The 16,138-nt window shown below is 35.2% G+C and overlaps 1 protein-coding gene and 1 long non-coding RNA gene across 2 annotated transcripts in view; one reads left to right on the top strand and one right to left on the bottom strand.

Annotated features, from left to right (window-relative positions):
- LOC122974450 (butyrophilin-like protein 2) overlaps positions 1–16,138 on the bottom strand; it is a 66,195-nt gene that overhangs the window by 12,040 nt on the left and 38,017 nt on the right. The window lies entirely within an intron of this gene.
- LOC122974350 lies at positions 1,016–8,209 on the top strand. The gene is made up of 2 exons (XR_006400361.1): positions 1,016–1,056; positions 8,141–8,209. It is a non-coding gene; the product is annotated as an uncharacterized LOC122974350 (long non-coding RNA).

A 16,138-nucleotide genomic window follows, 5' to 3' on the forward strand; every position in this document is an offset into this window, starting at 1 on the left:
GGGTTAAACTGCATCACACTGTCTAGAAGTTCAAACTTACCCACTTTTTCTCCACCATTTGTGTTCAGAGGAGCATCATGTTGACAACCGGTCAACATATTGTCCCGATGGCTGGACTAAGTACAACATCCGCTGTTTCCTCTTTGTTCCCGAAGCCTTGAGCTGGGCTCAAGCTGAGGTAATCAGGATGATTTGCATTCACTGAAGAACACTTTTATCAAGTTGCAAAGTGTGAAGAGCTATTTTGGGCACACCCACTTCATTTTCTTTAGGTGACTAACAGTTGGAACATTTCTACAGATTGGATTGATATGAAATTCCAGTTGAATCCTCAGTAGAAAAGATGAACAACTGCATTAAATTATATCTGGTAATTTGATAGAAAAAGAAAATCATAGGTACAAAACTGGGTAGAAGCTAATTACAACTCCCAAGGTGCGTTCAATCACAGAGCCTAAAATTCAGTCATGTGCGCCTCTAACGGCGGGAAGAAGCTAAACATTACAGTGTTGGAAAAAACAATTTTACAATCTGCAGTGTAAATCGGCTCCTTTTTTTTATGGGTCACTTTTGAGTGAAATCAGCAACTATGGCTTCAAGTTTTGTTTATAACTTCAACAACAAAACATTTTAAATTTATTAACGCTCTGATTCTTGTCTCTGACTGGCTTCTTCTCCATAGCAACAGCAGCTGAGGCTCATTGGTATTGTCATATCTTTAGCTGACAAAACATGATTTCTCAGTAACAGAGTTGAAATAATTGAAGCTGGTGGTCACAACATAAACCTATAGTATTGTTATAACACCAGTAGAGTCCTGTGTTTCTGTGTTCAGTGATATTTAGGATATTGTTTAAAGAAAGATTAGCAGCACCTTCCTATTCACAACTCTACTCTGTTGTCTGTTTATCTCCACTATAGAAAAACTGCCTGTCCATGGGTGCACACCTTGCATCGGTTCATGGAACGGAGGAGTACAACCAGATTAAAAGTATGATTGAAGAAAAAACTCATGAGTATCCTGAGACATGGATTGGAGGCTCTGACAGCCAAGAGGTTTGTCACTTCTAATTACAAAAGATGTCTAGAGTGGTGTTTACATTTAGATTATCTTTATTTATATGCATCAATTGTCTTCTATTCTATCTTCTAGGATGGTGTTTGGCTCTGGAGTGATGGCACACCTTTCATTTTCTCATACTGGTGCAGCGGAGAACCTACTACGCAGCAATGTTTACAGATGAACTACGGAGGTAAACCATGAAATACATTACTTTGCATGAGAGATTATGTACAAGTGCTGTAGATATTAAAGAATGCATGACAAAAACAAGGTAACTTAGTGCTCTGAAATATTGAAAATCCGCTTTCACACATCTCACTGATGACGTTGCAGAATCCCAGGTGTTTATAGGTGACCAATAAAAATGGGCGTTTTTGGGGTGCAGAAAGCTCCGTCCCAACGAAATTCTGAAACAACCAATCAGATAGCAGCCTCAGGTCACCTGCTTGCCAAAAGTTGAAGGATTTACATACACACTCATTTGGCTGGAGCCCCTCACACAGGAAGTATACAGGATGTATTCAAACAGAAATCAACCAAAAACAATTTGAAACAAATGTTTCATAATTCTACGAGACACAGAGTAAGAATAAACATTTTTATTTCATAGTTATTTTGTAATATATATTTAAGTCATGTTTAACATGAGTCTTTCTTCTCTGGATAATTGGAACAGGGTGATGCTCTGCATTAATGAGCCGCCACTGATTACTTAAGTGTTTACATTAAAACATTAAAACTCAAGGTTCAACCTGTAAATCACTAGTTTGAAACTAGTAGTTTCTAAGAATATAGAAAGGACTTTAAGATTGTCTTGTTTAAACCAGAGAGCAGGCAGGCACATTAGCAATTAAATGTTCAATTAGAAAGCATTTGGAAAGTCTGGCATTTTTAGCGCCTGACTTAAAACTGGATAAAAAGTCAATATATCACAGCTTCTGGTAGACAACCACAACACTGATACATGCACAAAGGGGAAATTATACCATTGACAGGCAACCGAATGAAACAGACCATTACCCTGATTAAAATTATGGATTTCTCTGGGTTTGAACATTGTGTGAAACATTTGGGATTACATAAGTACACAATTCAACAAGATACATAACATAGGTCTAGACGTTAATCTAATCTACATCTGCATCAAAACATTATATCATATGATTAACAAGCATGCTGACATCCTGTGTTTTTAATAATTGCAGGTGACAAATGCTGGGATGATACATATTGTGATACTGCCCTGCCATCTGTCTGTGCCAAGAAAATCTGATGATTCCTGAGCAGACAGAAGAGGCATGAAACACCTGTGAGAAGCACAAACATTAGTGGATATGTGTTTGTGTTTATGGTCACAAGTTAATCTGTCATTTTATCATCAGTCTCATATATAACCTGATAGCTTTATAACTCATTTTTTCATTTATTTCTATCTTGCTATCACTGTAAAGCTACTTAAGGAAGGAAGCAACAAGTGACACAAACGGGAGCTGGATTGTCTTTTAGGTCTTGTGCCAAACTGAATATGTTATGAAAAGAATGCTTTTTCTTACTCTGGAGATTGAACTGTTCTGTCTCATATTGTGCAAAAATCAAAGACTCAAGCATGAAACAAACTGGTTTGTAATTCTATTTAAAATCTGACAATTATTATCACAGGTATCATACTCAGATCAACATCTACACTGTAAAATATCATTCAGGGATTTAGTGGAATTAACTAATTTTGTCCTTAACTTTACTTAAATATGTATGTTTTATAATTTCAAGTTAATTAAACCTAAAATACATTTTTTTGTAATTCAGTACTGAAAAATAGTACATGAACTGATTAACTAGGAACTGGCCTGCTGCTACTGTGTCCAGAAAGAACTCAGCCAGAGATGTTGAAGTTAAATCCAGGATGTTTATTTAGAACCAGCTGAACTGGCAGATGATGTGTGGTTATTCTGCAATATACATATTAAAATTTAAAGCACATGAGGGGTATAGTATATTAAACTATGTTAAATATAGTTAAAAAATAATGATAAGCAAACTACCAATAGCTCAAAAAAATCTGTAAGAAATATATAAAATATATGATATTTATGACTCCCAACACCAATGGAGGTAAAAGGAATTAAGTTGAAAATGTTCTTCAGTGACACGTGTGAGTGATTAAAGATAATTTGTGGCATTCACCGATTAAGGAAAAGAAAAAGAAAATATTCTTGCATCTAAAGTCTGTTACTCCACCGACCTCACTGCGAGCAATTTTCATTAGAACTACTTTCTATTAAAGAAAATGGTCCCTAAAGTGACAGCATGTCACCTTTTGGTTTATCAAGAGTTACAAGTGCAAAGACAGTGCTGTTTAAGTTCTTTAAAGGACAGGTTCACAATTTTTTAAGTGTGTCTTAAAACAACAGTCAGGAGCTCAAATGAACATTGAAACATGTTTTTCTTGCTGTAATCATTCCTCCTGTTCATACTGACCATTAGAAGATCCTTTCATAATGCACTTACAATGGAAGTGATGGAGGACAAAATCCACAGTCCTCCTTCTGTACAAAAATGTATTTAAAAGTTGATCTGAAGCTAATATGAAGCTTCAGCGTCCAAATGAGTCAAATCAAGTAGATATTTTTCAACATTACAGTGTTTTTGTTACTATACTTCCACCACAGCTCAACAGGGAAACATATCAGCATATAACCTCATATTAGCTTCAGATAAACATTTAAAAACATTTTAGCTCAAATTAATGGTTGTGGGTTTTGCTCCCATCACTACATTGTAAATGCATTATGAAGGAATCTTGTAATGGTCAGTATGAACAGGAGGAGTGATTACAGCAAGAAAAACATATTTCAATGTTCACTTGGGCACTCATTTTTGAGTTGCACAAACTTAACTCCATTAACTTCCGATGCCATCTAAAACCTTCAAGAAATGAATCCCAAACTACCTCCATGCATAGATGCAGCTAGAGGACTGTGAGAAGTTATAGCTGTGTGTCATTTTGGTGGACTAACTCTTCAACCTCCTCTGTGGAGCCAATTAGAGGCCAACAGCTTCCAGGTTTCTTTATATTTATCTAATGCCGACTCACTTCTCTAGAGATTCTTATTAAAAGTGGGGCAGATCCAAAACCATCCAACAAGAAAGCCACTTGTCAAAACAGAAAGTCAGCACTGAGTCACACCATCAGGATGTAACATGTCTGTCTCTATACTTATTGAAGGAAAGCGTCATATAAGGTCTGCATCATCTCCACCATGAAGTTGCTGACCGTTTCTGTACTCGTTTGTTCCATGATGGTTCTGGCTGGAGCTGCTGGTGAGTATCTGACTGAATTTGTGTGTTTTTGACTGACATCAATAAATAATAATAAAAATAATAATAATAACCTCTAACTGACATGTTTAACTGTCCAGCTCTTCAAGAAGCAGAGAAAGAGCACGAGGCAGTGGCAAAAATTCAAGAAGGTGAATATATTTATTTATTCAGATTAATATTGATACACATTTTGTACAAAGGGGATGTTCTGGGTTAAATTTAATCTGTGTTTATTCAGAAATCACCATTCAAAAATGTTGTAGGGTAGCTACTGTCAGAATGTAAGGGTTAAAGTGCATCACACTCTGTCTGGAAGTTACCCACTTTTCTCCACCATTTCAGTTCAGAGGAGCATCATGTTGACAAGAGGTCAACATATTTTCCCTATGGCTGGACTAAGTACCACGGCTGCTGTTTCCTCTACGTTCCTTGAGCTTTGAGCTGGGCTCAAGTTAGGTAATTGGGATGATCTGCATTCACTGAAGAACACTTCAACATTTTCTTTGTTTATTCTGTTTGTTTTGACTTGCACACTTGGTAACTTCCTCATCTAACTTTAGTGTCATCTCATTAATCACATTGTTATTTTTTCTGGGCAGCTTTATCAAGTTGCAAAGTGTGAAGAGCTATTTTTGGCGCATCTGGTCCATTTTCCCCATAGACAACATTAAGTCACTAAGAGTTGGAACATTTCCACAGATTGGATTGATATGAAACTCTTCCAGTTGAATCATTAGTAGAAAAGATAATATATCTAAAATAATCTTAAATAATATCTGGTACTTTGATGAAAAAAAAATCAAAGGTACAAAACTGCAAAACTTCAAGGTCGAAAATAATTATGAATCCCGAGTGCATCCAATCCACTATAATGCCTAACAGTAAATCTTAATTAAAGAAGTAGCTTAAAATAACTTAATCTTGGAAAAAAGTTGGAGTCACTCATTTTCGTGAATTTAACATAACTCAATGAATTGTTGAAGGAACTCAGTTGTTTTGAGTGCAATTAAATTTTTGGAGCATTTTGGGTATTGGTAATATAATTCCATTTTGTTCAATCGACTCATTTTCTTAAAGTTGACTTTACATCATTACAAAAATGTATGCCCTGCCAATGGGCAGCTGTAATGCTGAGTATGGTTTTGGATGTTTTGATTTTTGTTTTATTTTTCAGTTTATAAATCATCATATTGTACCAAAGTAAACCAAAAAATGGGTTCAAATGATTCTTTATCATTATTGTAATCATCTCCCAAAGATTTGATGTTAGTTGCATTAAAAAAGTATTACAATCAATCAATTTTGATAATTCATTAACAATGTAAGTACATTTTCAAGTAAATGGCCATTATTTTATGTTTCTAGCTTCTCAAATTTTATAATTTTTTGCTTTTCCTTGTCTAATAAGAAAATTGAATATTTTGGGTTTTGGACTGTTGTTAGGACAAACAAGCCATCTGATGATATCACCAAACAATTAAAATAAAAATCAGCAGATTTATTGAAAATAGTCATTAATTGCCCACCTAAACTTTGTTCGCTCTCCATTTGTATTTGGGCAACCCAGTTAGTTACATCCTGTCCAGAATATAAACAGTGAACCTGCAGTTCACTTTGTCATCTTTACGCCATGGTACTGAAAAACAGAGAGGCATGACCATTTCGGACCAGTTTGCACTGGATGAAAAGACTAATATTTACTTTAAACAAACTATGTGATGGATGGACAGATAATTCTCTGTATATAAGAGCTGATCCTTCTCTTGTTCAGCATCTACACTCAGACGGAGGAAAATTATCCAAAAGCAGGTTTGCTTTGCTTCTCTCTCTTCACGCTCTTTTCTTCTATTTGGTTCTCTCTCATCATTCACTAAAGTTTATCTGCTTTAAATATCACTAACATGTCTGTCTCTATACTTATTGAAGGAAAGCATCATATAAGGTCTGCATCATCTCCACCATGAAGTTGCTGACCGTGTCTGTACTCGTTTGTTCCATGATGGCTCTGGCTGGAGCTGCTGGTGAGTATCTGACTGAATTTGTGTGTTTTTGTCTTTAGACCTCAATAAATAATAATAATAATATTAATAATAACCTCTAACTGATGTCTTTAACTGCCCAGCTCTTCAAGAAGCAGAGAAAGACAACGAGACAGAGGCAATAATTCAAGAAGGTGAATACATTTATTTATTCAGATTAATATTAGCTGAATGAACACTTACAGATCAAATTTGACCCATGTTTACATTTGAGAGTATTAAAAACACCACAAACATCTTTCTTTTAGCCAGAAATGTTTTTCTTAACATGACCCTGAATATACAAAATTGGAAATATTTTTTATGCAGCTGATACATATTTCTGTACATAGATGATTTTCTGGGTTAAATTTGATCCGTGTTTATTCAAAAATTCTAAAATCACTATTCAAACATGTTGTAGGATAGCTACTGTCAGAATGTAAGGGTTTAAGTGCATCACACTGTGTGGAAAGTCAATGTGACCCACTTTTCTCCACCATTTGTGTTCAGAGGAGCATCGTGTTGACAAGAGGTCAACATCTTGTCCCTCCTACTGGACTGAGTACAACGGCCGCTGTTTCCTCTACGTTCCTTGAACCTTGACCTGGGCTCAAGCTGAGGTAATCGAGACGATTTGTATTCACTGAAGAACACTTCAACATTTTCTTTGACTTGCACACTTGGTAACTTCCTCATCTAACTTTAGTGTTCTCTTATTACTCATGTTATTATTTTTTCTGGGCAGCTTTATCGAGTTGCAAAGTATTTTGGGCGCACCCACTTCATTCTCCCCATAGACAATGTTAGGTGACTAACAGTTGGAACATTTCTACAGATTAGACTCTTCCAGTTGAATCATCAGTAGACAAGATGAACAGCTGCATTAGATAATATCTGGTACTTTGATTTAAAAAAAAAAAAAGAAAGAAAGAAAATCGAAGGTACAAAACTACAATCTGCAATGTAAATCGGCTCTTTTTTTCTCTGGGTCACTTTTGAGTGAATTCTGCAACTATGGCATCACCTTTTGTTTGCAACTTCGACAACAAAGGGTTTAAAATTTATTAACGCAGTGATTCTCATTTCTGACTGGCTTCTTCTCCATAGCAACAGCAGCTGAGGCTCATGGGTATTGTCATATCTTTAGCTGTCCACCAAAATGAGAGACAAAACATGATTTCTCAGTAACAGAGTTGAAATAATTGAAGCTGGTGGTCACAACATAGACCTATCGTATTGTTATAACACCAGTAGAGTCCTGTGTTTCTGTGTTCAGTGATATTTAGGATATTGTTTAAAGAAAGATTAGCAGCACCTTCCTATTCACATTTCTACTCTGTTCTCTGTTTATCTCCACTGTAGAAAAACTGCCAGTCCAAGGGTGCAAACCTTGCATCGATTCATGGAACTCGGGAGTACAACGAGATTAAGAGGATAATATCAGATAGAACTCATGGGTCTCCTGAGACATGGATTGGAGGCTCTGACAGCCAAGGGGTATGTCACGTATAATAACAAAAGATGTCTTATGAGCTTGAAAGTTCATTCTTGACTTTTGAAATTGTACTTTGACACCCATTGTCTGAGGAAGGCCCGAGATGTGGCTAAAAACTTTGGAAATATCAAGTAAATAGACTTTGTAATAAGAATATCAAACCTTTTGGCATTTAGAGTGGTGTTTACATTAGGTTATCTATATTTATATGCATCAATTGTCTTCCATTCGATCTTCTAGGAGGGTGTTTGGCTCTGGAGTGATGGCACACCTTTCGCCTACTCATACTGGTGCAGAGGAGAGCCTAATGACTACTGGAACCAGGACTGTATTCAGATGAACTATGGAGGTAAACCATAAAATACATTACTTTGCATGAGAGAATTATGTAATTATGTAGAATTATGTAATTATGTAAGTGGTGTAAGAAAGGACGCATGACAAAAACAAGGTGACTTCATGAAAAACTAAAAATGTGCCTGCATGGACATTTCATTGATGATGTTGCTGGAAAACCTGTGTGTCCATAGGCTCTATGGGCTCAGCTTGTTTCTCTGATAACTTAAGATTATATAACTTATAATTTCAAGTTAATTAAACCTAAAATACATTTAAAAAAAATTTTGGTACTGAAAAATACTACTTGAACTGATTAACTAGGAACTGGCCTGCTGCTACGGTGTCCAGTAAGAACTCAACCAGAGATGTTGAAGTTAAATCCAGGATGTTTATTTAGAACCAGCTGAACTGGCAGATGATGTGTGGTTATTCTGCAATATACATATTAAAATTTAAAGCACATGAGAGGTATAGTATATTAAACTATGTTAAATATAGTTAAAAATAATGATAAGCAAACTACCAATAGCTCAAAAATCTGTAAGAAATATACATAATACATAATATTCCTGACTCCCCATGCCTAAAAGGAATTGAGTTGAAAATTTACAGAGATGTTCTTCAGTGACATGTGTGAGTGATTAAAGATAATTTGTGGCATTCACCGATTAAGGAAAAGAAAAAGAAAATATTCTTGCATCTAAAGTCTGTTACTCCACCGACCTCACTGCGAGCAATTTTCATTAGAACTACTTTCTATTAAAGAAAATGGTCCCTAAAGTGACAGCATGTCACCTTTTGGTTTATCAAGAGTTACAAGTGCAAAGACAATGCTGTTTAAGTTCTTTAAAGGACAGGTTCACAATTTTTTAAGTGTGTCTCAAAACAACAGTCAGGAGCTCAAATGAACATTGAAACATGTTTTTCTTGCTGTAATTATTCCTCCTGTACATACTGACCATTAGAAGATCCCTTCATAATGCACTTACAATGGAAGTGATGGAGGACAAAATCCACAGTCCTCCTTCTGTACAAAAATATATTTAAAAGTTGATCTGAAGCTAATATGAAGCTTCAGTGTCCAAATGAGTCAAATCAAGTAGATATCTTTCAACATTACAGTGTTTTTGTTACTATACTTCCACCACAGCTCAACAGGGAAACATATCGGCATATAACCTCATATTAGCTTCAGATAAACATTTAAAAACATTTTAGCTCAAATTAATGGTTGTGGGTTTTGCTCCCATCACTACATTGTAAATGCATTATGAAGGAATCTTGTAATGGTCAGTATGAACAGGAGGAGTGATTACAGCAAGAAAAACATGTTTCAATGTTCATTTGGGCACTCATTTTTGAGTTGCACAAACTTAACTCCATTAACTTCCGATGCCATCTAAAACCTTCAAGAAATGAATCCCATCAAGTTGCAAAGTGTGAAGAGCTATTTTGGGCACATCTGGTCCATTTTTCCCATAGACAACATTAGGTCACTAAGAGTTGGAACATTTCTACAGATTGGATTGACATGGAACTCTTCCAGTTGAAGCATTAGTAGAAAAGATGAACAACTGCATTAGATAATATCTGCTACTTTGATGGAAAAAACAATCAAAGGTACAAACTGCAAAACTTCAGAGTCTAAACTAATTATGAATCCCAAGTGCATCCAATCCACTATAATGCCTAACAGTAAATCTTAATTAAAGAAGTAGCTTAAAATAACTTAATCTTGGAAAAAAGTTGGAGTCACTCATTTTCGTGAATTTAACATAACTCAATGAATTGTTGAAGGAACTCAGTTGTTTTGAGTGCAATTAAATGTTTGGAGCATTTTGGGTATTGGTAATATAATTCCATTTTGTTCAATCGACTCATTTTCTTAAAGTTGACTTTACATCATTACAAAAATGCATGCCCTGCCAATGGGCAGCTATAATGCTGAGTATGGTTTTGGATGTTTTGATTTTTGTTTTATTTTTCAGTTTATAAATCATCATATTGTACCAAAGTAAACCAAAAAATGGATTCAAATGATTCTTTATCATTATTGTAATCATCTCCCAAAGATTTGATGTTAGTTGCATTAAAAAAGTATTACAATCAATCAATTTTGATAATTCATTAATAATGTAAGTACATTTTCAAGTAAATGGCCATTATTTTATGTTTCTAGCTTCTCAAATTTTATAATTTTTTGCTTTTCCTTGTCTGATAAGAAAATTGAATATTTTGGGTTTTGGACTGTTGTTAGGACAAACAAGGCATCTGATGATATCACCAAACAATTAAAATAAAAATCAGCAGATTTATTGAAAATAGTCATTAATTGCCCACCTAAACGTTATTCACTCTCCATTTGTATTTGGGCAACCCAGTTAGTTACATCCTGTCCAGAATGCAAACAGTGAACCTACAGTTCACTTTGTCATCTTTACGCCATGGTACTGAAAATCAGGGAGGCATGACCGTTTCGGACCAGTTTGCACTGGATGAAAAGACTAATATTTACTTTAAACAAACTATGTGATGGTTGGACAGATGATTCTCTGTATATAAGAGCTGGTCCTTCTCTTGTTCAGCATCTACACTCAGACGGAGGAAAATTATCCAAAAGCAGGTTTGCTTTGCTTCTCTCTCTTCACGCTCTTTTCTTCTATTTGGTTCTCTCTCATCATTCACTAAAGTTTATCTGCTTTAAATATCACTAACATGTCTGTCTCTATACTTATTGAAGGAAAGCATCATATAAGGTCTGCATCATCTCCACCATGAAGTTGCTGACCGTGTCTGTACTCGTTTGTTCCATGATGGCTCTGGCTGGAGCTGCTGGTGAGTATCTGACTGAATTTGTGTGTTTTTGTCTTTAGACCTCAATAAATAATAATAATAATATTAATAATAACCTCTAACTGATGTCTTTAACTGTCCAGCTCTTCAAGAAGCAGAGAAAGACAACGAGACAGAGGCAATAATTCAAGAAGGTGAATACATTTATTTATTCAGATTAATATTAGCTGAATGAACACTTACAGATCAAATTTGACCCATGTTTACATTTGAGAGCATTAAAAACACCACAAACATCTTTCTTTTAGCCAGAAATGTTTTTCTTAACATGACCCTGAATATACAAAATTGGAAATATTTTTTATGCAGCTGATACATATTTCTGTACATAGATGATTTTCTGGGTTAAATTTGATCCATGTTTATTCAAAAATTCTAAAATCACTATTCAAACATGTTGTAGGATAGCTACTGTCAGAATGTAAGGGTTTAAGTGCATCACACTGTCTGGAAAGTCAATGTGACCCACTTTTCCCCACCATTTGTGTTCAGAGGAGCATCGTGTTGACAAGAGGTCAACATCTTGTCCCTCCCACTGGACTGAGTACAACGGCCGCTGTTTCCTCTTCATTCCTCGAACCTTGACCTGGGCTCAAGCTGAGGTAATCGAGACGATTTGTATTCACTGAAGAACACTTCAACATTTTCTTTGACTTGCACACTTGGTAACTTCCTCATCTAACTTTAGTGTTCTCTTATTACTCATGTTATTATTTTTTCTGGGCAGCTTTATCAAGTTGCAAAGTATTTTGGGCGCACCCACTTCATTCTCCCCATAGACAATGTTAGGTGACTGACAGTTGGAACATTTCTGCAGATTAGACTCTTCCAGTTGAATCATCAGTAGACAAGATGAAGAGCTGCATTAGATAATATCTGGTACTTTGATTTAAAAAAAAAAAAAGAAAGAAAATCCAAGGTAAAAAACTACAATCTGCAGTGTAAATCAGCTCAGTTTTTATTTCTGGATCACTTTTGAGTGAATTCTGCAACTATGGCATCACCTTTTGTTTGCAACTTCTACAACAAAGGGTTTTAAATTTATTAACGCAGTGATTCTCACTTCTGACTGGCTTCTTCTCCATAGCAACAGCAGCTGAGGCTCATGGGTATTGTCATATCTTTAGCTGTCCACCAAAATGAGAGACAAAACATGATTTCTCAGTAACAGAGTTGAAATAATTGAAGCTGGTGGTCACAACATAGACCTATCGTATTGTTATAACATCAGTAGAGTCTTGTGTTTCTGTGTTCAGTGATATTGAGGATATTGTTTAAAGAAAGATTAGCAGCACCTTCCTATTCACATCTCTACTCTGTTGTCTGTTTATCTCCACTGTAGAGAAACTGCCAGTCCAAGGGTGCACACCTTGCATCGATTCATGGAACTCGGGAGTACAACGAGATTAAGAAGATAATATCAGATAGAACTCATAGCTCTCCTGAGACATGGATTGGAGGCTCTGACAGCCAAGGGGTATGTCATGTATAATAACAAAAGATGTCTTATGAGCTTGAAAGTTCATTCTTGACTTCAAGTTACTTGATATCAAGTAAATAGACCTTGTAATAAGAATATCAAACCTTTTGGTATTTAGAGTGGTGTTAACATTTAGATTATCTTTATTTATATGCATCAATTGTCTTCTATTCGATCTTCTAGGAGCGTGTTTGGCTCTGGAGTGATGGCACACCTTTCGCCTTCTCATACTGGTGCAGAGGAGAGCCTAATGACCACGGGAACCAGGACTGTATTCAGATGAACTACTCAGGTAAACCATAAAATACATTACTTTGCATGAGAGAATTATGTAATTATGTAGAATTATGTAATTATGTAAGTGGTGTAGATAAGAAAGGACGCATAACAAAAACAAGGTGACTTCATGAAAAACTAAAAATGTGCCTGCATGGACATTTCATTGATGATGTTGCTGGAAAACCTGTGTGTCCATAGGCTCTATAGGCTCAGCTTGTTTCTCTGATAACTTAAGATCTAGACGTCCAATGATTAAAATCCTTCATCCGGTTAAAAGCTATAGTTAAAAACAACCAAGATCTAAAAAGTGTTTCATCAAAATGTGGCTTAAAACTGAGTAAAAAGTCCATTTATGACTTTCATTGTCTTGTGGACAACCACAATGCTGACACATGCACAAAGGGGAAATTACATCATTAACAGGTGACCAAATGAAACAGACCATTACATTGATTAAAATTACGGATTTGTCTGGGTTTGAATATTGTTGGAAACATTTGGGATTACATACGTACACAACTTAACAAAATATATAACATAGGTCTAGTCATTTTTAGACATTTTAATGCGGAAAAGTTACATATTATACCTTTCAGGTGTGTTATCCTAGTAGTTAATCTAATGTAGCCTGGAGCTGCTAGCCTCCAGCAGAGATGAGGAGCAGCTACATGGGTCTGGTAACCTCACTTCTTTCTAACTCCACACCCCCACACTTGTAGTATTCAGCCCCAACAGACAATTTATCAGATGTCACACAGCTTCCTCTGGAGCCACAAAAGGCTTATATGACTTTTTTCATCAACCTGGAAACAGACTTTGATGTGGAAAATCAGCTGAGTTCCCCTTTAAGAAACGATAATCTAATCTACATCTGCATCAAAATATTACATGATATGATTGACAATCATGCTGACGTCCTGTGTTTTTAATAATTGCAGGTAACAATTGCTGGGATGATTTACAGTGTGATGCTCGCCGGCCATCTGTCTGTGCCAAGAAAATCTGATGATTCCTGAGCAGATAAGAGAGGCATGAAATACCTGTGAAAAGCACAAATATTAGTAGATATGTGTTTGTGTTTATTGTCACAAGTTAATCTGTCATTTTATCATCAGTCTCATATATAACCTAACAGCTTTATAAATCATTTTTCATCTTTATTTCTATCTTGCTATCACTGTAAAGCTACTTAAGGAAGGAAGCAACAAGTGACACAAACGGGAGCTGGATTGTCTTTTAGGTCTTGTGCCAAACTGAATTTGTTATGAAAAGAATGCTTTTTCTTACTCTGGAGATTGAACTGTTCTGTCTCATATTGTGCAAATTAAAGATGCAAGCATGAAACAAGCTGGTTTGTAATTCTATTTTAAATGGAACAATTATTATGGGTATCACAGTCAGATCAACATCTACACTGTAAAATATCATTCAGAGATTTAGTGGAATTAACTAATTTTGTCCTTAACTTTACTTAAATATGTATGTTTTATAATTTCAAGTTAATTAAACCTAAAATACATTAAAAAAAAAAAAATTGGTACTGAAAAATAGTACTTGAACTGATTAACTAGGAACTGGCCTGCTGCTACTGTGTCCAGTAAGAACTCAACCAGAGATGTTGAAGTTAAATCCAGGATGTTTATTTAGAACCAGTTGAACTGGCAGATGATGTGTGGTTATTCTGCAATATACACATTAAAACTTAACATAGTTTAATATACTATATATTAAGTATAGTTTAAAGATAATGATAAGCAAACTACCAATAGCACAAAAAATCTGTAAGAAATATATCAAATATATGATATTTATGACTCCCAACACCAATGGAAGTAAAAGGAATTAAGTTGAAAATGTTCTTCAGTGACACGTGTGAGTGATTAAAGATAATTTGTGGCATTCACCAATTAAGGAAAAGAAAAAGAAAATATTCTTGCATGCAAAGTCTGTTACTCCACCGACCTAACTGCCAGCAATTTTCATTAGAACTACTTTCTATTAAAGAAAATGGTCCCTAAAGTGACAGCATGTCACCTTTTGGTTTATCAAGAGTTACAAGTGCAAAGACAGTGCTGTTTAAATTCTTTAAAGGACAGGTTCACAATTTTTTAAGTGTGTCTTAAAACAACAGTCAGGAGCTCAAATGAACATTGAAGCTAATATGAGGTTATATGCCAATATGTTTCCCTGTTGAGCTGCGGTGGAAGTATAGTAACAAAAACACTGTAATGTTGAAAGATATCTACTTGATTTGACTCATTTGGACGCTGAAGTTTAATTTTAGCTTCAGATAAACTTTTAAATATATTTTTGTACAGAAGGAGGACTGTGGATTTTGTCCTCCATCACTTCCATTGTAATTGCACTATGAAGGAATCTTGTAATGGTCAGTATGAACAGGAGGAGTGATTACAGCAAGAAAAACATGTTTCTTAACTTAACTCCATTAACTTCCGATGCCATCTAAAACCTTCAAGAAATGAATCCCAATCTACCTCCATGCATAGATGCAGCTAGAGGACTGTGAGAAGTTATAGCTGTGTGTCATTTTGGTGGACTAACTCTTCAGCCTCCTCTGTGGAGCCAATTAGAGGCCAACAGCTTCCAGGCTCCTTTATATTTATCTAATGTCTACTCACTTCTCTGAAAATTCTTACTAAAAGTGGAGCAGATCCAAAACCATCCAATAAGAAAGCCACTTGTCAAAACACAAAGTCAGCACTGAGTCACACCATCAGGGCCATATCCAAGGACCAATACTAAGTAAATATATTTTAGTAGTAGTAATATGAAAGTATTAATTCATATGTGATATAAATTGATATGTATAGTTTATAAGTAAATGAATTAAATGGGTAATGCTTTATTTTTCAGATCGCTTATTTTATATTAATTTCCTGGACATTTTCAGAGTAACTTCCTGGTATGTAATGGATAATTTTTAGGGCATTTTACAGAAAAGGTGGTGCAGTTTGTTACAAATTATAAGAAAAAATAGAAAAAAGTTGGTAGTGGCCACACATTATATTTGGGTTCATTGTTGTTAGTTTGCAAAAAATCTTATTAAATTAGACTCTTGACAATTATTTAAAGGATAAAAAATACTCAGTTTTCAGTCATTTCATTTCAGTTTGTCAAAAACTAGATTTTTAGATTATATCGTAGAAAATCCTTTTGACTTCAGTTATACATAAGTTACTTTTAGGAAACCGTTGAGGAAATTTCCTGGAAATTAGTAGGAAAGTAAGGGATCTGTAAAATAAAGTGTTAACGAAATAGATACTCAT

This window comes from Thunnus albacares, chromosome 22, assembly GCF_914725855.1.
Source record: "Thunnus albacares chromosome 22, fThuAlb1.1, whole genome shotgun sequence".
NCBI classification, from domain to species: Eukaryota; Metazoa; Chordata; class Actinopteri; order Scombriformes; family Scombridae; genus Thunnus; species Thunnus albacares.